The sequence below is a fragment of the Hibiscus syriacus genome, unplaced genomic scaffold, assembly GCF_006381635.1.
Source record: "Hibiscus syriacus cultivar Baekdansim isolate YM2019G1 unplaced genomic scaffold, ASM638163v2 tig00110577_pilon, whole genome shotgun sequence".
NCBI classification, from domain to species: domain Eukaryota; kingdom Viridiplantae; phylum Streptophyta; class Magnoliopsida; order Malvales; family Malvaceae; genus Hibiscus; species Hibiscus syriacus.
Genome location: NW_024062788.1, coordinates 1626567 through 1649326, shown reverse-complemented (window position 1 = coordinate 1649326; position 22760 = coordinate 1626567). Strand labels below are relative to the sequence as shown.

Here is a 22760-nt window from a genome sequence, read left to right as displayed (position 1 = left end):
CGCATCCGTTTTTCCACTAAACGACAACACGTTAATTTCCAAAGATGGAAATATTTAATTTACCATACACTATCAAGGTAATAATCAAAGCAAATTGATTATATTAAAAATATCAATGGGGGTGACAAGGATGATAGTGATTTTATCGAGCTAAAACAATGCTCTATGCTTTGCTTTTGGTATTTATATAGGTAGGCTTACATGAAGTGTGAAAGAAGAAGAAGAAGAAGATGGAGGTAGGGTTGTTGGGATTGGGAATAATGGGAAAAGCCATGTCCATGAACTTGCTTAACAATGGATTCAAAGTCACTGTTTGGAACAGAACTCTTTCTAAGGTTTGCTTTTTCAAGACTTCTCATTCCACTACCAACAAAAATACATCTTTTTTTCTTCTTCATCTTCTTCTGCTGTTTGTTTACTTTTCCTTGGAAATTATCATATCCAGTTGCAGTTTCTTTCCATTTTGAGATCTGATTGATGGGTTTGTATTAGTTGTTTAAGAAGTTTGTGAATAGTGGCTCTATAAATATGAAATATGTTTTCACCTCTTTAGAATTATGAAAAGAATTATTACGTATTTTTAATCCGTTGGTAATCTTTACAATTTTCGGATTTAAGTTACGAAAATAGTTATACATCTATTTTATAGTGAATTGTTCAAGGTTTCATTATGTAATGAGAAAATCGCCTCAGTGACCAAAAATCCCATATAATATACGATTTTAACCAATTTTTTCCGGATTTGCCAAAATGACCAACAAAATCGCAATGCGATCGCTGATTCGCAACGCGATCTCCATTATCGCAAATTCGCGTTGCATTTCGCGTTGCGATAGTTGGAAATCGCATTGCGATGGTCTACAGTGTCGTTGCGATTTTCCCAATTCGCAATGCGAATAAGTAAATCGCAACGCGAATTAGGAAAATCGCAATGCGATACTGACTATCGCAATGCAATACTTACTATCGCAATGCGATAATACAAAAATCGCAACGAGATACTGACTTTCGCAACGCGATAATACATAATCGCAATGCGATTTTCAAAGTGCCATTAGTATCCTGGCCAAGTATTTTATTTTTAAATTCCAAACACGAATATTAATATATTGGAACACTGAACCGTCCACAGTATATCCCGTAATCGCAACTCATAACCTAAAACCTAAAATCACAACTCAGTCCCATCTCCATCTCTCACTCTCTCACCCATCTCCGACGAAATCCGTCCCCATCTCCGACGAAATCCGTCTATCTCCATCTCTCAGAGCCACCCTCACAATCAGAAATGGAAAATCAACCAAATCAACCAACGAGGGTTAGTTTTTTTTAATTATTTTCTTTTTGAAATGTTTGCATTATTATTAGGTTTTTCATATTGAAATTGATGATAAGTTTACTGGTAATTTCAATAATAGATTAACCATTTCACTTAGATTGCTTATTAAATCAACCGAGAATCGCAACGCGAAATGCAAATCGCAACGCGATTTTAGTTTCGCGTTGCGATTCTCTCGTTGCGATAGTCAAATTCGCGTTGCGATAGTCATTTTCGTGTTGCGATTTTCATTTTCAGAAACTATTCTTCTTCTGCAAATTAAAACTTGAATGAATTGCATTACTTCAACCAAAAACCAAAGACAAATACGAAATTCACAGTGTTGCAAATTTAAGTTTGAAGAATAAACTACAACTCTTTATGTTTATTATTGTTTTTGGTATATCTTCACAGTGTAGTTTTTGGTATATCTAACTTAGTATGTTTATTGTTTTTGTAGAACTTTTATTCGGCTCAATTGACCTTAAGAAATAAAGTCAGCCTGACCAAAACAATTGCGACGAAGCTTTCACCTGCACAAAGAAAAATGTTTGAGGATACATGCTTCGGGCCATGGCTGAAAGTACAACATCCCGGTGGAGATGCGATGTTGACACACCTGTTTCTTCAAACCATGACTAGCGATCTACCAGAGACTATACAACGTCGTGATGAAGAGATATGGTTTGATTTTCCACCGGCGTATACGTGTTTTGGGCGGGAGGAGTTTTGCTTAATCACCGGTCTACGCTTCGGACACGATGATGTAGGTCGGTACACTAGACACATTACCCGCCCATCATGGCTATCCCGGGTTTTTCTTGAGCTGGAGAGGCCGAATCTACACGTAGAAGACCTGACAAGATTGTTGAATAAGAAAGATGGTTTTACTCGGATGGATGACGTCGACGTTGTCCGAGTATGCCTTCTAATTCTTTTGCATGCCGGCTTTTTAGGCAGAGAGGCCAGACAACCTATTCCAAATGATCTAATCAAATTGGTAGAAGACCTAAATGCGTGGAACCTGTTTCCGTGGGGCTCGTATTTATGGAAAGCTACATGGAATAAGTTATCGTCTGCCTTGGATGATCGAAAAAGTTTGCATGGCGATGGTTCCAAATACACTTTGACAGGCTTTATTTGGGCCTTTAAGGTAAGAATTTTTATATAATGTTTCCAAAATTATAAGTAATTATTTAACAATTACTAATGTTTGTTATTATATTGTTTGTAGATTTGGATATTTGAGGCCTTTCCCGCCATGAAGACATATGCAATAAAAACTTCAAATGATATTCCCAGGGCTATTTCCTGGAAGAGGAAACAAACCTTGCAATGGGAAGATTTACTACGGTATACGACAATAAATAATGTAAGTTAACATAAATACTACCATATGTTTATAAACAAGTTATTACTAGTACACGTTTAACTTTGTTTGAGCTTTTATATTGTTAGGAGGCCAACACTCCTCTACAGAGGCTGACACCCACGGAAGCTGAGCTTGCCACTAATTGGTGGCAAGCTAGTAAGCGTTTTTTTGATGGAACGGTTGATGAGCAGCCTCCACTTCGGGAGCCATCACCTCGCCCAGAGCTATCACCTCACCCAGAGCCATCATCTGATCGACCCGACTATACACCTCCACAACGACAACCATCACCTATTCTGTCACATCATCGAGCCTCTTATCCACCATCACCGCAAGATAGGCGACCGGCAAAGATGCCACGACATTTATCTCCCTATTCTCCACCTCCACCTCAACGGGATGAGTTAGGGGAGTTACGTGATGAGGTCAATGCCTTGCGTGAGGATGTCGGTACTTTACGCAAAGACGATGGTGCATGGTGTGTTGAGGTGTCTACATTACGCGGTGAGGTAGCCGCTCTACGTGAGATGGTAGCATCGTTGCAGAATGAGGTTCATACTCTACGCAACGAGGTAAGTTTAAGATTTTTCATACTCGTAATTCATTCGGTTGCTGCCAATACTGCTAAACTGTTTTTGTTAGTATTTGTTTTTGGTTTTGTTTTTGTCTTTTTGTTGAAGTAATGCAATCCATTCAAGTTTCAATTTGCAGAAGAAGAATAGTTTACTTTCGCAACACAAAAATGACTATCGCAACGCGGAAATGGCTATCGCAATGCGAAATGAAAATCGCAACGACAAAATCGCAATGCGAAATGAAATCGCAACGACAAAATCGCAACGCGAAATGAAAATCGCAATGCGATTTGTGTTTCGCGTTGCGATTTTGTCGTTGCGATTTCATTTCGCATTGCGATTTTGTCGTTGCGATTTTCATTTTGCATTGCGATAGCCATTTCCGCGTTGCGATAGTCATTTTCGCGTTGCGATTTTAAGTTTCGTGTTGCGAAAGTAAACTATTCTTCTTCTGGAATGTTTATATATGTTGTCCTTTTAAATGTTTATATAAGTGCTTACTTCTGGAATGTTATCTGAGCATTTTGTGAACTATGATAGAATAATGACTTGGGTGAATACAATGCTAGTTTGAAACATATTTGTCTTTGTTTAATATCATGTCTGTTTATTTACTGATTTATGTATTAAATTTTTTTAGCGGCCCGATAAGGTGGACGTGCATGGACGTGCTATTACGTCTCCGTTCACCCCAATGGTGCGAAGACTCCGCAAGAAGAAGCCCGACTCACCTGTCATCCCTCAAGAGTCCCCTCCAATCATTCAAGAGGCCCCTATCCTCCCTCAAGAGTCCCCCCCACCGTTCAAGAGGCCACTGTCATCGTTGAAGAGGTCCCTCCCACCATTCCAGAGTCCGATTCACATGGGGTAATATATCAAAGTATTGAGAAACCCTCACCGGTTCCGGACATGATGGATGAGAGTTGGCTCTCGTATGAGTTACCGGCTAGTACCCTTCCGGTATCTGAAGTGGAGAGGAGACAACTACCGGAAACAATTGTGGATAATACCCTTTGGGCTAAGACCGCAGTTGATTTTTATCTATATGAGCGGAGTCAAGGGTGTTACACTGACATAAGCAAACTCAACGATGAAATGTTTTTGTTACTTGATCGGTCTTGGTGGGGTGTGCTATTAAGGGTTGAAGACAGTGGCTATTTCGATGGGGAGGTAAGTCTTATATTTGTCTTATATATGATTTTGATTAATTTTTTTAAAAATTAATGTAATTCACTAATATATGTATTTTTTTGTAAAACAACATATCAATGTGTGGGTGTCACGTCTACTAATAATAAGGAAGCTTAGGAAAAATAAAAAAAATTCGCGATATACAATAATGCCGGCGGCTTTTCACGCAGTTCACTTGAAGAATCAACGAGATGAATCATTTTCGTTGGGCAATGGACAAGCTAAACTTTATCCTGCATGGTGGGAGGTCGATAAGGTTAGTGTTTATTTTTTAAATTTGTTAAAGGTGTTCATAAATAAGTGCACAAATAAATGAATTATTACTTATGATTGCAGGTGTTTATCCCTGTTTTGGAACGTCGTCATTGGCTTCTCGTCCAACTTCAGCTCCCATCCCTGAAGATAATAGTGTATGACAGCATGATAAATTACATATCACTGTCTGATTTGAGAGATATTATCAAGGGATGGAGCTCTCATTTGGCTAAATTCTTGGATGGGATTAATTATTGGACTCATTCTGGACACAAGAAGCCAAAGAAGTTTAATATCACAGTTGTCAGAGGCGAGACCGCGCCACAACAATCGCCGAGAGCCAGAGGGGATTGTGGTCCTCTCGTATGCTTGTGCTTGGCGCGTTTGACGACGGGAAACACAGAGTTTCTACCTCCCACCGATAGAGATAGAGCTGCAGTAGGCTTGTGGTTTCGGCATTTTATGGCTAGAGCAATATATTCGAGACGCTGCCTACCTGTATCCGCCTTATGAAAGTGTCCATTGTTAATTGGTAAGTCAAATACAAGTTTTGTTAACATATATACTCCTTTTGGTTTGAAAATGTTTGGTTAAGTACCTAGAATTCAATAATTTGCTGTTTGTAGGTTTTAGATGTGTAGGAAGTCTTGTTTGAGCAAATGTTTGGTTTCTGCAGGTTAATCCTTAAGTGAGCTGCGTGAAATGGATGTAAGGGGTCACAAAGTTGTTGATTCATTGATTCAATTATTTATGAAGAAATAAGAATTATTATTATTTTTTGATTGTTTAATTGATTTGTAAAAGATGATTTGTAAATGTTGATTTGTTTAATTGATGTGTACATAATTCTTATTTGTGCTTGTTTAATTGATTGAAATGTAATAGTTGATTTGTTAATTTTCAATCTACATTATGTTGAAGGCAAAACAAACTATCGCAACACGAAACTGACTATCGCAACGAGAAAATTGCAATGCGAAATGAAAATCGTAACGAGAAAATCGCAATGCGATTTTCATTTCGCATTGCGATTTTCTAGTTGCGATAGCCATTTTCGCGTTGCGATTTTTCATTTCGAATTGCGATAGCCATTTTCACGTTGTGATAGCCATTTTCGCGTTGCGATTTCCCCGTTGCGATAGTCAAATGAATGTCTAATAAGTGATAACAACTGAACAGATCATAGCAATGTTCAAACTCAAGTTACTAATACATGCCTAACTGAAAATGTTAAAAGTGCACACATAAAATACACATAATACAACGTTTGCATTTAAAAATCACCTAAGTTAACAGTCCCAAAAGGTGAAGCCGGTTGTGATTGGGATTTTGAAGATGATTGCGATTTTCAGAATCTCGTTGCGAAAGTCAGAATCTCGTTGCGATAGTCAGTATCGCATTGCGATTTTCCAAATTCGCATTGCGAATTAGGAAAATTGCAACGCGATACTTACTTTCACAACGAGATAATACAGAATCGCAATGCGATTTTCAAAGTTCGCAATAGGTTTTAGTTTCGCAACACAAATTTTTTGTGTATATATCTACGCAGAAGCAACAACTCATAACCTAAATCCCTAAATCGCAACTCATTCCATCTCCATCTATCACTCTCTCCGGCGACATCCGTTCCTACATCGTTCCCCATCCGGCAACAGGTCTTAGTTTCGCAGCTCGTTTGTTTAGTAAATTAATTTACAACCATGAAATCATCTAATATTGATCATGTTTGGATAGATTTGTGTTTTGGAGGGTCATGAGAGAATGTTCATGGTGTTTTACAATATATGCCTTTACCCATGAATCTTCAACTAAAACTGTCATTAAAAAAGTTAACTTATGAAACTCTAATATTACGTGTTTCAAAGAAATTGAATTTAGAGCCCCTAAGTGGATTTAGGCTATCTTATCAGAGGAATGGTAAAGTTTATTTGTTAACCGACAATGAAGATGTTGAACGATTCATTGCTTACATTAGTGTTTCAAGTGATGATGTTACATTGTATGTTGTTGAACCTAGAAGTAGTATTGTTGGGTCAGTAGCGGGTAGTAATCAACTAAGTTTTTCTCAAAACCCACAACCTTTCTCTAATCCAAATCCCAATCAACTTTCAACACCAAATTCCGGTTTTCGTATTGACCAATTAGACGATGATGAGCCAAGAGAAAAAATTGTGAGTACTAGTCAGTATTCAAAATTTGATCTTGGTCAATACCCGGACTTTGATATTGGTCAATACTCGGATTTTGATGATGTTTCAGAAGAAGAAACAGACCCTGCGTGTAATGATTTTGATATTGGTCAATACCCGAATTTTGATGATGAAACAACCGTTGCCGAGGAAGATGTTGTTGATGATAATGAGGAGGAAGTGGAGGCTGTGAATGAACATGTTGAACATCCATTCTGTAATTCATATAATCCTGAAGAAGAAAAAGAAGAAGAAAAAGAAGAAGAACAAGTCCCCGAAGAAAAGAAAATGCCACGGGAGTATAACTGGAATATGCCAGAATTACTTCAGATACCGGAAGAAGAGTTGGTAAAGAAAGCAGTTGATTGTTACACAAAAGTTATTCGTATCAAGAAAGATGATTGTTTTGATACAAAGGAAGACTTGAAGATAGCTTTGTATACGAAATGTGTGGAAGATGGCTATCAACTAAAAGTTAACAAATCAAGCAAAGATCGTTTCGAAACAAGGTGTATGATTGACAAAAACTGTACGTGGCGTATGATTGCAAAGAGGATAAAAGATTGCGAAATGTTTCAAGTTAGGACTTTTATTGATAAACATACATGTTCAAGAACCCAAGTTTTTCCTAACCATAGACAGGCAAACAAAAAGGTGTTGGGTGGTTTTCTGGCTGAGTTAATGTTTTTGAATGGCAGGGTATATCGGGGACATGAAATTATGACTGACATGAATGCTCGGTTCAAGATTAGTATATCATATTCTCAAGCTTGGAGAGCCAAATGTTATGCCTTGGAATTGTTGAGGGGGTCGCCAGAAGCATCGTTTGCCCAACTACCGGCTTATTGTCACAATTTAAAGCTGAAAAATCCTGGGTCGGTAACTCATATCAAAACAGATAGAGATGGATGCTTTGAGTTGCTGTTTATCGCCATTGGTGCTGCGGTTAGTAAATCAATATAATTCTGTTGACTCATTTCTGTTAGTTACATGCATTTCACATTTAAATGATTATATTTCTTGTGTATATTATTTTGTAGATTCGTTCGTTTATTACTTGCATGCGCCCAGTTATTATAGTTGACGGAGCATATTTGAAAGGTCGATACCTTGGAGTAAACTTATTAGCAGTAGCCATGGATGCTAACAATGAGATATTGCCAATAGCTTACGGGGTTGGCAAATCTGAAACCTCTGATTCATGGACATGGTTTATGGGGTATCTTAGGGATTGCATAGGTCCTATTAGCAATCTGACAATCATATCCGATAGGGCAAACTCAATTGACAACGCTGTTAGAAGGTGTTTTCCAGATGCTTTTCATGGACTTTGTGGTGTTCATTTGTATAGAAATCTAAAATCAAGATCTGCTTGTATAAAAAAGCACAAATGGACATACTGGAAGGCTGTAAAAGCTTATCGGGAAGTGGATTTCAATAAGCATATAAATTGTTTAAGACGTGTTTTGCCTCAGTGTGCTCAAACACTAGAAGATGTCAGGTTTGAAAGATGGTCAAGAGTACATCAACTTGGAGCAAGATATGGTTTCATGACGTCTAATAGTGCTGAATCAATCAACGCTCTAAGTCGTCATTCCCGGAAATTAACCATTACTATGTTAATGGAGTTTTTTCGAGTCTCTATTCAACAGTGGTACTACAAGAAAAGAAACCATGCAGGTATTATTTCTTTGAATTCGTAACTTATCATATATTTTACTAAGTATTATTTATTTAAATTTACAGGAACATTGGAACATCGTGTTACACCATGGACTGAAAAAAAGATAACGAAACGTGTTGTGAAGTCAACGTCATGGAGAGTTGAACCATGTTCAAACACTTTGTTTGAAGTACTGGATAATAACTTAAATGGGCTTGTCGATCTAAATGCAAGGACGTGTAGTTGTATGAAATGGTAAACATCTGGTTATCCGTGTGGCCATGTTATAAAAGTTGCTCTTCATCTAAACCAAGATGATTCAAGCACATACGCTATGGATTGCTACACTACAAAAGTATATCGACAGACTTATGCCGAGATTGTCTACCCTATTCCACATCCTTCTGAGTGGGACATACCAGATGACTTACAAACAGTTTTGCCACCAGCCATGGACAGAAGGCTACCTGGCCGACCAAAAAGTCACGATCGTATACCGTCTAAGGGTGAAGAGAAGAAGGGATCGACATGTAGTCGGTGCAAGGAAAGTGGTCATACAAGGTTGATATGTGGATCACCAGTGCCATCACAATCATCTTTTCCTCTACCAAAATATGGATCATCATCAAAATCCAAAGCTCATATGGTGTCAAGAAAAAGGCAATCAAAATCGCAATCATCTTTAAAATCCCAATCACAACTGGCTTCACCTTTTGGGACTGTTAACTTAGGTGATTTTTAAATGCAAACGTTGTATTATGTAGATTTTATGTGTGAACTTTTAACATTTTCAGTTAGGCATGTATTAGTAATTTGAGTTTGAAAATTGCTATGATCTGTTCAGTTGTTATCACTTAATAGGCAATCATCTTAATGTCTATCGCAACGCGGAAATTACTATCGCAATGCGAAATGAAAATCGCAACGAGAGAATCGCAATGCGAAATGAAAATCGCAACGCTAATTTCGCAATGCGAAATGAAAATTGCAACGAGGGAATCGCAATGCGAAATGAAAATCGCAACACGAATTTAATTTCGCGTTGCGATTCTCTCGTTGCGATTTTCATTTCGCTTTGCGATTTTCATTTCGCATTGCGATAGTACTTTTTGCCTTCAACATAATGCAGATTGAAATCAACAAAATCAACCATTACATTTCAATCAATTAAACAAGCACAAATAAGAATTATGTTAACATCAATTAAACAAATCAACTTTTACAAATCACCTTTTACAAATAAGCAATAATTATTAGAGAAAATAACACTTATACTATTGAATCAACTTTTGCAGCCATACATCATTTTCACGCAGCTCACTTCTGAGATTAACCTGCATAAACCAAACATTTGCTCAAACAACAACATCTAAAACCTACAAACAGCAAATTATTGAATTCTAGGTACTTAACCAAACATTTTCAAACCACAAGCCTATAAACATACCAATTGTTTATGGACATTTTTATAACGCGGATGCAGGTAGGCAGCGTCTCGTATATATCGATCTAGCCATATAATGTCGAAATCACAAGCCTACTGCAGCTCTATCTATATCGGTGGGAGGTAGATACTTTATACTTCCTGTGATCAAACGGTCTAACGCCAAGCATACGAGAGGACCACAATCCCCTCTGGGTCCTTTCGTTTGTTGTGGTGCGGTCTCGTCTCTACTAACTGTAATATTGAGCTTCTTTGGCTTCTTGTTTCCAGAACGAGTCCAATAATTTATCGCATCCAAGAATTTAGCCAAATAAGAGCTCCATCCCTTAATAATATCTCTTAAATCAGCCAATGATATGTAATTTATCATGTTGTCATATACTATTGCCTTAAGGGATGAGATCTGAAGCTCGACGAGAAGCCAATGGTTACGTTCCAAAACAGGGATAAACACCTGCAATCATAAGTAATAATTCATTCATTTGCGCACTTATTTATGAATACCTTTAAACTCAATCTAAAATAAACACTAACCTTATCGACCTCCCACCATGTAGGATAAAGTTTAGCTTGTCCATTGCCCAACGCAAATGATTCATCTCGTTGATTCTTCAAGTGAACGGCGTTAAAAGACGTCGGCATAATTGTATATCGTGTATTTCTTTTATTTTCCTTAAGTTTCCTAATTATTAGAAGACGTGACACCCACGCATCGATATGCTGTTTTACAAAAAAAGACATATATTAGTAACTTACATAAATTTACAAAAAAATAATCAAATTAAAATATAAGTAAAATATAAGACTTACCCCTCCATCGAAATAGCCATTGTCTTCGACCCCTAATAATACGCCCCACCAAGACCGATCAAGCAACAAATAGATATCATCGTTGAGCTTGCATATGTCAGTGAAACACCCCTGGCTTCGTTCATGTAGATAAAAATCAACTGTGGTCTTAGCCCAAAGGGTGTTATCCAGAATTGTGTCCGGTAGTTGTTTCCTCTCCACTTCAGATACCGGTATGGTACTGGCCGGTAACTCATACGAGAGCCAACTTGAATCCATCATGTCCGGCACGTCAGAGGGTTTCTCAAGAATCCTACATATGACGCCATGTGAATCGGGCTCTTGAATGGTGGGAGGGACCTCTTCAACGATGACAGTGGCCTCTTGAACGGTGGGAGGGGACTCTCGAGGAATGATATGGGCCTCTTCAACGATAGGAGTGGACTCTTGAGGGATGACAGTGGCCTCTTGAACGGTGGGAGGGGACTCTCGAGGAATGATAGGGGCCTCTTCAACGATAGGAGTGGACTCTTGCGGTGTCTTCGCACTATTGGGGTATACGGAGACTTAATAGCACGTGCATGCCGTCTGATGCGTGAACTCTGTCGTGCAAGAAAAACCCGACGTAAAGCATCCACCTTATCGGTCTGCTAAATAATTAAATACAAATATCAGTAAATAAACAGACATGATATTTAAACAGTGAAAACAAAGACAAATATATTTCAAACTTTCAACCAAAAGACAAAACAAAGACAAATACTAACTTCACAGTGTTAAAGAATACACAGTTTAGCAGAATTGGCAGCAACCGAATAAATTTACTTCAACCAAAAGACAAAACAAAAAGACAAATACTAACTTCACAGTGTTAATAAACAGTTTAGCAGTATTGGCAGCAACCGAATAAATTTACTAAGCAATATAAGTGAAATGGTTAATTTAAGTGAAATTACGAGTAAATTTATCATCAAGTTAAATATGGAAAATCTTAAACTTACCTCATTGTGTAGAGTATGAACCTCATTATGCAACGATACTACCATCTCACGTAGAGCGGCAACCTCACCACGTAAAGTAGACACCTCCACACGCCATGCACCATCGTTATCGAGTAGAGTACCGATCTCCTCACGCAAGGCATTGACCTCATCACGTAACTCCCTTGACTCATCCCGTGGAGGTGGAGAACAGGGAGATAGAAGTCGTGGCATCTTTACCGGTCGCCTATCATGAGGTGATGGTGGAGAAGAGGCTCGATGATGTGACGGGATAGGTGATGGCTCTCGTTGTAGAGGTATATAGTCGGGTCGATCAAGTGATGGCTCTGGGTGAGGTGATGGCTCTCGAAGTGGAGGAAGTGGAGGCTGCTCATCATTCGTGCCATCAAGAAAACGCTGACTAGCTTGCCACCAATCAGTGGCAAGCTCAGCCTCCGTGGGTGTCAGTCTCATTAATGGAATGTTGGCCTCCTAAAAATATAAAAACTCAAACAAAGTTAAACGTCTACTATTAATAACTTGTTTATATATGATAGTATTTGTGTTAACTTACATTATTTATTGTCGCATATGATATTAAGTCTTCCCAATCCAACAGACGTTTCCTCTTCCAAGAAATAGCCATGGGAATATCATTTGAAGTTTTTATTGCATATGTCTTCATGGCGGGAAAGGCCTCGAATATCCAAATCTACAAACAATATAATAACAAACATTAGTAATTGTTAAATAATTAATTATAATTTTGAAAACATTATATAGAAATTCTTACCTTAAAGGCCCAAACAAAGCCTGACAAAGTGTATTTCGACCCATCGCCCCGCAAACTTTTGCGGTCATCAAAGGCAGACGACAACTTAGTCCAGGTAGTTTTCCATATATACGAACCCCACGGAAACAGATTCCATGCATTTAGGTCCTCTACCAACAATATTAGCTCTTGAGGAATAGGTTGTCTGGCCTCTCTGCCTAAAAAGCCGGCATACAAAAGTAGTATAAGGCATACTCGGACAACATCGACGTCATTCATCCGAGTAAAACCATCTTTCTTATTAAACAATTTCTTCATGTCGTCGACGTGTAAGTTCGGCTTCTCTATTGACTCATCAGGAAAAACCCTGGATAACCATGATGGGCGGGTGATATGACGAGTGTACCGGCCTACATTATCATGTCCGAATCATAGACCAGTGATTAAGCAGAACTCCTTCCGCCCAAAACAAGTATACGCCGGTGGAAAATGAAACCATATCTCTTCCTCACCACGTTGTATATTGTCGGGTAGATCGCTAGTCATGGTCTGAAGCCACAAATGGGTCAAATTAGCATCTCCACCCGGATGCTGTACTCTCAGCCATGGCCCGAAGCAGGTTTCTTCAAACAATTTTCTTTGTGCAGGTGAAAGCTTCGAAACAATTGTAGTGGCTAGGCTAACTTTATTCCTTAATGTCAATGAAGCCGAAAAAAATTTCTACAAAAACAATAAACATACCAAGTTAGATATACCAAAAACTACACTGTCAAGATATACCAAAAACAATAAACATAAATAGTAGTTTATTCTTGAAACTAAAATTTGCAACACTGTTTTGTCTTTTGGTTGAAATGAAAATCGCAACGAGATAATGAGAATCGCAACGCGGAAATGACTATCGCAACGAGAGAATCGCAACGCAAAATGACTATCGCGACGAGAGAATTGCAACGCAAAATGAAAATCGCAACGCGAAATGAAAATCGCAATGCGATTTTGGTTTCGCATTGCGATTTTTATTTCGCGTTGCGATAGTTATTTCCGCGTTGCGATTTTTATTCTCGAAACTATTCTTCTTCTGCATTACTTCAACCAAAAGACAAAACAAAGACAAATACTAACTTCACAGGCTAAACAGTTTAGCAGTATTGGCAGCAATCGAATGAATTTAATAAGAAATCTAAGTGAAATGGTTAATCTATTATTGAAATTACCAGTAAACTTATCATCAATCTCAATATGAAAAACCTAAAATAATGCAAAAAATTCAAAAAAAAACAAAAAAAACTAACCCTCGGAGGTTGATTTTCCATTTCTGAATGATTGTGAGGGATTTTTGACTGTGAATGGTTGTGAGGGATTTCGCCGGCGATGGGGACGGAAATCATCAGAGATGGAGACGGATTTCGCCGTAGAGAGTGAGAGATGGAGATGGGACTGAGTGTTGTGATTTTGGGTTTGAGGTTATGATTTGCGATTACTGTGGATGGTTCAGTTTCCGATTTATTAAGAAAAAATTCATGTTTGGAAGTTGAAAAAAAAATACGCGTTAATACGAATGGCGCTATGTAAATCGCGTTGCGAAAGTCAGAATCGCGTTGCGAAAGTCAGTATCTCGTTGCGATTTTGTATTATCGCATTGCGATAGTCAGTATCGCATTGCGATTTTCCCAATTCGCGTTGCGATTTACTTATTCACATTGCGAATTGGGAAAATCGCAACGACACTGTAGACCATCGCAATGCGATTTCCAACTATCGCAACGCGAAATGTAACGCGAATTTGCGATAATGGAGATCGCGTTGCGAATTAGCGATCGCATTGCGATTTTGTTGGTCATTTTGGCAAATCCGGAAAAAGTTGGTTAAAATCGTATATTATATGGGATTTTTGGTCACTGAGGCGATTTTCTCTTATGTAATTAGTGTTGTTTAAGAGTGACAACAAATTTCAAACAAATCTGACTTAGAACCAATGTTTAATTAATAAATCATGTTCTGGACTAATTTAAATATATTTTAAAGTTCAGAACTGTTAAAAGTCAGCACCGAAAACGGTGTATTAATGCACAATTCGGTGTAATGGTCAAAAGGAGCACACAATTGTTGAAATTTGCTAAATGGTATAATCATAATTTAGTTATTGTAATTTAGTATATTTACAAATTAGTCCTTAAGCCTCAACTATAAATACCCTAGCTCATTTAGCTTTAAAATCATCCCAAATCATTCTAGCATTCTCTCAATACTAGAGAATTTAGAGAGTTTCTCGAGAGTTATTTTCTCTTCTTTATCAAGAGAGAATTATATTGTTTTCTCCTTGTTAGATCGAGAGAGGTTGTAATTCCTATTTTCTCATAGTGAAATTCTTCTACCGTTGCCCGTGGTTTTTACCGTATATTATTTAGGGGTTTTCCAAGTAAAATTTGTCTTTTTTATCTTCATTTTTATTTTCTCAAATTATCAGTTGCGATTTTTCTCTATCCGATAGTCGTATTCCACAACAATTGGTATCCGAGCCAGATTTGAGTGTGTAATATCTACTTATTGTCTTTGTGGTTGTCACCAAAAAGATGGATCCTCCAACATAAGAAAGTAAGAAGTTATTACCCATTCTTTGAAGGTTCTAGAGAACTATTCACAATAGTGAAATAGTGGGAGCTATCCGTAATAGAAGCTAAGGAGATATGGGATCATTTCACCAAATTGTGCGAGGCCAAATCGTTGCACAATAAAATTTTCCTTAAGAGGAAATTGTACACTCTTTGTATGCCAGAATCTACTTCAGTGACGGAGCACTTAAACACACTGAACACGTTATTTTCTCAGCTTACATCCTTAAGATGTACAATAGGAGAACAAGAACGTGATGAACTTCTACTTCAAAGTCTACATGATTCGTATGATCAACTCATCATCAACTTGACAAATAGTAATGTCACCAGTCTAGTCTTCGATGACGTTGCAGCTGTTGTTCTACAAGAAGAAAATCGGCGCAAGAACAAGGAAGACAGACAAGTAAATCTGCAACAAACAGAAGCGTTGACAATGATGAGAGGGAGATCAACAGAACGTGGCCAAAGCAGTGGTCACAAACATGGTAGATCGAAGTCGAGAAGCAAGAAGAATTTAAAGTTCTACAACTGTGGAAAGAAGGGTGACTTGAAGAAGGATTGTTGGAGTCTAAATAAAAACTCCAATCCACAAGGCAATATCGCAAACACTTCAGATGATGGAGATGCTCTATGCTGTGAAGCGTCAACCACCGTGGAAGGTAGAAAGAGATATGCAGATATATGGCTCATTGATTCAGGAGAAACATATCACATGACCTCAAGAAGAGAATGGTTCCATCATTATGAACCTGTCTCAGGAGGATCTGTGTATAGTACAATGATCATGCCTTAGAGATCGTTGGTGTGGGAATATCAAATTGAAGATGTATGATAGAACAATTAAAGTTGTTCGAGATGTGCGGCACGTGAAAGGCCTGAAGAGAAATTTATTATCCTACGGATTGTTGGATAATAATGCAAGCAAGATTGAAACACATAAAGCAATCATGAAGGTGTTTCGTGGAGCGCTTGTGGTGCTAAAAGGCAAAAAGATAGCTGCAAACTTGTACATGTTGAAGGGAGATTTGCTAGAAGCAGAAGCCTCTGCTGCCTCATGTAATTCAGATTCTGCAATACTATGGCATAAAAAACTTGGACACATGTCAGAACAAGGAATGAAAGTCTTTGTGGAGAAAAAGCTACTTACAGGCTTAACAAATGTATCACTTACTTTGTGTGAGCATTGCATAACAAGTAAGCAGCACCGGTTGAAATTCAACACGTCAAATTCTAGATGTAAAAGTGTTCTGGAATTGGTTCATTCTGACATATGGCAAGCGCCAGTTACATCCCTAGGCGGAGAAAAATATTTTGTCTCATTTATTGATGACTACTCCAGAAGATGTTGGGTGTACCCTATTAAGAAGAAGTCATATGTGTTTTCCACTTTCAAAAACTTCAAAGCGCGGGTGGAACTTGATTATGTAAATAAGATCAAGTGTTTCAGAGCGGATAATGGAGGAGAATACACAAGCGAAGAATTTGATGACTTTTGCAGGAAATAAGGCATCAAAAGACAGTTCACAGTGGCGAACACTCCTCAATAAAATGGAGTTGCAGAGCGGATGAACAAAACCTTGTTAGAAAGAACAAGAGCAATGTTGAGGGATGCATGCCTAGAAAAATTATTCTGGACAGAAGCAGTCAATACCGCCTGTTATTTGGTGAATCGAGCTCCATCAATTGCAATAGAGCTGAAGACACCAATGGAGATGTGGACTAGTAAACCAGTTGATTATTTAAACCTCCATGTATTTGGAAGTGTTGTGTACGTGATGTACAACTCTAAAGAAATTTCAAAGTTGGATAAAAAATCCAGGAAATACAAATTCTTAGGGTATGCTGATGGTGTAAAGAGGTATTGCTTATGGGATCCCACTGCCACAAAGTGATCATTAGCAAAGATGTTATCTTTGTAGAAGATAAACTACAAATAAAAGAAGATGATAGCGCTGAAAAGTCAGAGACTACACAAATACATGTGGAAAAAGAGATTGAGCAAGGAGATTCTTCTGAAGCAGAATCAGCACATGATGAACAAGAACCAGAGAGTTCTGAAGCTCCAACAACTCGTCAATCAGATCGTGTGAGAAGACATCCCAATTGGCACTCAGATTATGTTATAGAAGTAAATATTGCATACTGCCTTTTAACAGAGAACAGTGAGCCATCAACATACCAGGAGGCAATAAACAACTTAGATGCTTCACTGTGGATGATGGCGATGCAAGAAGAAATTGAAGCCTTTCATAAAAATAATACATGAGACATTGTGCCACTACCACAAGGAAAGAAGCCAATTGATAACAAATGGGTCTTCAAAATCAAGCAAAATGGTGATGATCAAGTGGAGAGGTATCGTGCAATACTGGTGGTCAAAGGATATGCTCAAAAAGAAGTTATTGATTTCAATGAAATTTTTTCTCCTATGGTTCGACTAACAACAATTCGAGTAGTTTTGGCAATGTGTGCTACATTGAACTTACATCTAGAGCAGCTAGATGTTAAAAAAACTTTTCTTCATGGAAATCTTGAAGAAGAGATTTACATGCTCCAGCCTAAAGGTTTTGAAGAAAAAGAAAAAAAGAATTTGGTTTGCAGGTTGAACAAATCTCTGTACGGTCTAAAGCAGGCGTCGAGGCCTTGGTATAAGAGATTTGATTCATTCATTATGTGCCTTGGATACAACAGACTTAATATATACCATTGTGCTTATTTCAAGAAGTCTGGTGATAATGATTTTGTAATATTGTTGTTGTATGTGGATGACATGTTGGTTGTAGGACCCAACAAAGATCATATTGAAGAATTGAAGACACAATTGGCTAGGGAATTTGAAATGAAGGACTTGGGATCAGAAAACAAGATTCCAGGGATGCAAATTCACCGAGATAGAAGTAATAGGAAGATTTGGCTTTCACAAAAGAATTACTTGAAGAAGATATTGTCACAATTCAGCATGCAAGATTGTAAGCCAATTTCTACCCTTCTTCCTATTAACTTCAAATTATCCTCCAGTATGAGTCCTAGCAGTGAAGAAGAGATGATGGAGATGCCTCGAGTACTGTATGCATCAGCAATGAGAAGTTTAATGTTTTCTATGATATGCACAAGACCAGACATTGCATAAGCAGTGGGAGTGGTTAGTCGGTACATGGCGAATCTAGGCAAAGAGCATTGGAATACAATAAAGAGGGTTTTGAGATACATCAAAGGGATCTCAAATGTTGCATTATGTTACAGAGGATCAAATTTACTTATAAATGGGTATGTTGATTTGACTATCCAGGGGATTTGGATAAAAGCAAATCTACTACAGGATATGTGTTCAAAATTTCTGGTGGAGCTCTAAGCTTGGTTTCAAAATTGCAGTCAGTTGTTGCTACATCCAAAACAGAGACATAATATGTAGCAGCTACACAAGCCAGTAAAGAAGCAATTTGGTTGAATGTGCTATTGGAGGAGCTTGGGCACAATCAAGAGTATGTCTCTATGTTTTGTGACAGTCAAAGCGCCTTGCATCTAGCAAGGAATCCAATATTTCATTCAAAGACAAAGCACATACGAGTTCAATACCATTTCATTCGTGAAAAGGTGGAAGAATGGACGATAGATATGCAGAAGATCCATACCAAAGACAACATAGCAGATTTCATGACGAAGACAATCAATGTTGATAAATTTTCTTGGTGTCGATCCTCTTGTGGCCTGTCAGAAACGTAAGCAACATGATGATACAAGGTAGAAAGAATGGTGTGAAGATATGATTGTTCCAATCAAATCTTCAAGTGGGAAATTGTTAAAAGTCAACACCGAAAATGGTGCATTAATGCACATCTCGATGCAATGGTCAAAAGAAGCACACAATTGTTGAAATTTGCTAAATGGTATAATCACAATTTAGTCATTGTAATTTAGGGTATTTACAAATTAGTCCTTAAGCTTCAACTATATAAATACCCTAGCTCATTTAGTTTCAAAATCATCCCAAATTATTCTAGCTTTCTCTCAATACTAGAGAATTTAGAGAGTTTCTCGAGAGTTGTTTTCTTCTTTTTATCAAGAGAGAATTATCATTGTTTTCTTCTTGTTAGATCGAGAGAGGTTGTAATTCCTATTTTTTCATAGTGAAATTCTTCTACCGTTGCCCTTGATTTTTACCTTATATCATTTAGGGGTTTTCTACGTAAAATTTGTGTCTCTTTTATCTTCATTCTTATTTTCTCAAATTATCAGTTACGATTTTGCTCTATTCGATAGTCGTATTCCGCAACAAGAACCATCTAGTACTTACGAAACACTTTAAGTCTTTAATGAATACAATTTTATTACTTTTCAACAATTTTTACATAAGGGGTCAATCCTTTTCACGGGGATCGATCACTCGAATTTCAGAATACAAATATTTAATCAGGGATCGATTTTTTAGGGGAGGAATCCATTCTTCTAATCCGTAGAAGTAATTAAAGTTGAATCATTTTTAGTCTCAATTATTGTTTATGTCTTATTATAAATGTCTTATTTTGTGTTGATTTCGCTTTATCTATTTTTATGCTTATAAATTCACTACCAGTGAGACAAATTTTTATATTGCAGAGTGATGAAGTTGTGGCTCATGGTGCATCAGTTGGAGAAACCCCTGCAGAAGTAGTTAAGAAATGCAAGATCACCATTTCCATTTTGTCCGACCCTGCTGCTGCTCTTTCGGTAATTAATTAATCATTAACAAAATTTCGATTTACAGTTTCGAATTAACTTGCATTACCACATAATATGTGCATTTTGATGATTTATTTTTAGGTTTTATTTGACAAAGATGGTGTTCTTGAGCAAATTTGCAATGGTAAAGGCTATATTGACATGTCAACTGTTGATCCCCATACTTCTTCCAAAATCAATGAGGTTACCATATAATTTCTTCATTTATGCTGTTTTTTATGTCTCAAACTTACAAATTCAGATTACGGATACACTGATTTCTTCGGTGGGATATCTACAGGCGGTTACATCGAAAGGCGGTAGCTTCCTCGAGGCGCCTGTTTCCGTTAGCAAATAGCCTGCAGAAACTGGTCAACTGGTCATTCTTGCTGCTGGAGATAAGGTCAATTGATACACAGCTTCTCTGTTTACAATAATCATGTATGTTTTTGATGTTAACTGCAATATGTTCCCACTGTAAATTTAGGCATTGTACGAAGAAGCAGTTCCAGCTTTCGATGTCTCGGGGAAGAAGTCATTCTTCTTGGGACAAATTGGTAATGGAGCAAAAATGAAACTTGTTGTCAACATGATAATGGGCAGGTAATGTCTTGCTCCATCTTTCTTTAACTTGAAAAATCCGAGTACTTGATCGGGACATTCATTTTCATCCTCCACAGTGTGATGAGCCCATTCTCAGAAGGATTTGTGCTGGCCGAGGGAAGCGAATAGAATCCGCACGACCTGCTCGACGTGTTGGTAAGATTGAAAGAGCTAAATAATGTTATCAAGTAGTGGCACATTGAAACTTGCAGTGCCCTGAACATGTTTCGTGAAGGACTCGGGTGGCATTGCTAACCCGATGTTTCGAGGGAAGGGACCGGCGATGCTTCGAGACGATTATTCGCCTGCGTTCCCATTGAAACATCAGCAGAAAGACATGAGGTTGGCTCTTGCACTTGGGGATCAAAATGGGGTATCAATGCCAGTAGCAGCAGCAGCCAATGAGGCCTTCAAGAAGGGCAGAAGCATGGGGTTGGGAGACCTTGATTTTTCAGCTGTTTTGGAGGCTGTGAAGCTCCTTAAACATCCAGCTTGATACAATGAGTGTTAAATGTCTTGAAGACACAAGACCGTGAAATGATTAAGGTCGTAAATGAGTCAAAATGGATCATGAATTATTTAAGTTCGGCTCGTTTACGGTCCTAATAATGATTTAGATAAATATTGCTGGCTTGAAGAACTTGAAGTCTGAAAGTGGTTGATGTCATGGTTAAGAAATGATCTGTTGTTCTTCAAGTTTTTTCCCTTTTTACAACATTGAAGGCAAAAGCAAAGATTATAAAAGTACCCAAATTCAAACCTTGATTTGCAAGACATTACCTTACAACAATAATCGCAGAATTAATTGAATTAAATCTGGAATTTTATTTAAATAAATAAATATTTTAAATAATAAATTCAAATCTCAAACATTTTCTTATTACATATTGATAATAATTAGATAAATTAAATTGAATTGAATCCCAAGTTCATCACCAAATCATAATACACGTGTTTATACAAGAATAATTTATAGTTGTTCCTCTCCCAATAATATCTCCGACTAGTTAACCTAAATAATATTAGTATTTTAGCCCTCGCCTTTGCATTAAATTATCAATTATGCCCTTCCGTGGAAAATTCATTAATTGACCGATAAAAATTAGGGTAAAGTATATAAATAGTCTCCGAATTGTTAGGGTACTCTCATTTTGATCACTCGACTTTTGAAACTTGTAATACATTCATCAAAATTTTAGTTCATTTTTTCAGTAAGATTTCTGCAGTTACATTTCGTTAATTTTTACTGACATGACATTTAACTGCCTTTAACTCTCATTCTTCGGTGATTCTTCTTTTTCTTCCCCTTTCCTATTTACTCCACCTTCGATCAACTGGCTCACACCATCACCATCGTCATTGGTGTCGCCTCCCGATCACACCCCGATTCTCGATTCATACTCACCATCCACCAACAAGTTTTGCCCCGATTTCGGAAGAGGGCGGAAGTAAAGCCATATCCAATGACGACCTTCTCGATGGATATCAAACTCAGACGAAGCAATGCTGGAAAAAACTCGAGCCGGTTGATAAATCGGAGATGAATGAATCGAATCGAAGCTAGAAACAAAAGAAGTTCCACTCTTCAACGAAGAAGAAGAATGGCCGAAATCAAGGACAAAGGTTCTACCTCGGAATATAACATTTCTTGAAGAACGACAAGCAATCAAATAATTATCAACTGGAGTAAACGAGGCCTCAATTCTAAAACCCAAAAAGAAAGCAAAATAGCAGCTAAAACAAAATACATCAAACTCCATGGCTTCATCTCCATCTTTAAGGTCCCGTTTGGTTCACGGTATATTTCATTCCCGGGAGGAATGTTGTTTTACCAGATGAACATACCCATGTTTGGATGGGTTATATTATCAAGTGTCAGGAAAAAAATAAAACCAACAGTGATTCTTTTTACTGCTTTCCCGGGAATGTCTATCCCCCATCTCCCTTAGGTATTTGCTTATTCCCGTCCCGTTGCCTAAAATAGCCTTCTCCCCCACTTCGTTCTGCTGAAATCTTCTTCTTCTTCGATTTGGCTTTATTTGCTTCTAACGTTCATATTTCTGTTTTTATTTTCAACATATTTCTTGGTTATGGGTTTGTGTTCTCAAAATTGAAATCCCTAAATCGTAAAATGTTCATTCCTTCCTCACGCTCCACCGCTCTAGCCTCCAGCTGTGCGCTCTCGGTTCACAGTCGTCAACAGTTGTCGGGTCATCGCAGTGGAAGGAAGACAGGAAGAAGAATTTAGCTCTCGCTCCCTTTGCAAAGTCACTCGCTAGCAAAAAAGCTA

At 37.8% G+C, this 22760-nt stretch overlaps 1 pseudogene; it reads left to right on the top strand.

Annotated features, from left to right (window-relative positions):
• Positions 1 to 230: 230 nt before the first annotated feature.
• Positions 231 to 20973, top strand: LOC120133112 (annotated as a pseudogene).
• The last annotated feature ends 1787 nt before the right edge of the window (positions 20974 to 22760 follow it).